This window comes from Lutra lutra, chromosome 8, assembly GCF_902655055.1.
Source record: "Lutra lutra chromosome 8, mLutLut1.2, whole genome shotgun sequence".
NCBI classification, from domain to species: domain Eukaryota; kingdom Metazoa; phylum Chordata; class Mammalia; order Carnivora; family Mustelidae; genus Lutra; species Lutra lutra.
This window is the reverse complement of record NC_062285.1, coordinates 6,518,078-6,519,895: the sequence shown is the minus strand read 5'-3', so window position 1 is coordinate 6,519,895 and position 1,818 is coordinate 6,518,078. Positions and strand designations below refer to the sequence as shown.

Genomic DNA, 1,818 nt, shown 5'->3' with positions numbered 1-1,818 from the left:
TCTCTGTCAAATAAATAAATAAAATCTTTAAAAAAAAAAAGAATATATTTAATCTTTAGGAAAATTATCAATACTGGTAAACTTTTTAAAAGAGCACTTTATATTTTTAGAGCAGTTTTAGGGTCACAGGAAACCTGAGGGGAAGGTACAGAGATTTTCCATATGCCCCCTGCCCCACACGCATACAATCCCACCCCCCCACCCCCACGCCACCACCCCTGCTCTCCGCATCCTTTCCCCAGCAGAGGATAGCTGTCACAATCCATGAACCTACCCTGCACAGTGTTATCACCCAGAGTCTATACTGGGGTCACTCTTGGTGGACCCCATACAGGCTTGAATAAATGCATCCATCTTCGGGGTATCGCGCAGAGGACTTTTGCTTCCCTAAACATCCCCTGGGTTCCGGCCGATTTGTCCCTGGCAACCACTGATCTCTTTACAGTCTGCATAGTTTTGCCTCGAGACAGAATGTCCTACAGCTGAGATCAGACAACACGGAGCCTTTTCAGACTGGCCTCTTTGACTTAGCGATAGGCATTGTAGGTTCCTCTCTGTATTTCCCAGCTTGAAAACGGATTTCTGTTAAGTGCTGTGTAATATCCCAGCTTGCAGATGGCCTCGTCTCCTGAAGGATGTCGTGGCCACAGGCAAGTTTTAGCAAATACGAATGCAGCTGTTAGAAACATCCACGGGCAGGTGGCAGGGGCGTAAGTTTTCTTTGATAAGATTCGTAAGATTTATAAATCATAAGATTTATCCCAAGGAGCACAGCTGCTCTATCACACGGGAAGAGCGTGTGTGGTTTTGTAAGAATCTGCTTCGCCATTCGGCATTCCCGTTCTGATAAGTTTTAAAAACTTTTATGTACCTATTAAAGTCAGTAATCCAAAAACATTGAGGTATTTAAAAAAATTATCCTTTAATTAGCAAACCTGGGAGGAAGCCACGTTAGGACTGAGACCAAGGTGGAGACCCAAAGATCAGCTGGTTTTTCCTTGTCAGACTGGAGACACTGGAGACACTGCTCCACCTCTGGAGACACAGTTTACTCTTCAAATCCTGATCCCAGGTAGGGGGCTGCACACTGGCTTCATTTCATCCAAGGACCCAGCTCCAGGGCTTTCACGGTGTCCTCAATTTTGAGCATCACTTATTCCTGTTGCTGGCAGTGCCATTTGGCCACGGGCTGGAGCATCCACCAAGCCCTGAGCTTGCATAAGTAACAGCCATAAACCACGACCTCCGTGAAGTCCAAGGGTTCCAGAACCTTTAGCTCGAGTATGACTTTGCTCGCTCGCTCGATGTACAGGATTCGAGATCCTGCTGGGCCAAGCAGAGCCTCCAAGGCCTGCATCTGGATCTGCAACACCTCGGGATCTTTCAAGTCTTCCAGACTTTCTACCCACGGTGGAATATCTTTTCGTTCCAGGAGCATCCCCATCTGGAGCGCCTCAAAACTAACCACGCTCCGACCTGGGCTAGGCCTGAGTCACTGGGGGCCTCCACACCAGAGGCAATATTGAAGAATTTTTAAAGAGAAGGACAGTGATCCAATGTGCCAGGAGACGCCTGGGTGGCTCAGTCAGTTGGGCGTCTGCCTTCTGCTCAGGTCATGTTCCCGGGGTTCTGGGATCGAGTCCCACATGGGGCTCCCTGCTCAGTGGGGAGCCTGCTTCTCCCTCTCCTTCTGCCTGCTGCTCCCCGCTGCTTGTGCTCTCTCTTTCTCTAATAAATAAATAAAATAAGATCTTTAAAAAAAATAAAATGCGCCAGTAGTTGGGACAGGACTCTTCCTCACAGGAGCTCACTGTATCG

The 1,818-nt window shown here is 48.0% G+C and overlaps 1 pseudogene; it reads right to left on the bottom strand.

Moving 5' to 3' along the window:
- Positions 1 to 1,093: 1,093 nt before the first annotated feature.
- Positions 1,094 to 1,444, bottom strand: LOC125106388 (developmental pluripotency-associated 5 protein-like; annotated as a pseudogene).
- Positions 1,445 to 1,818: the final 374 nt, after the last annotated feature.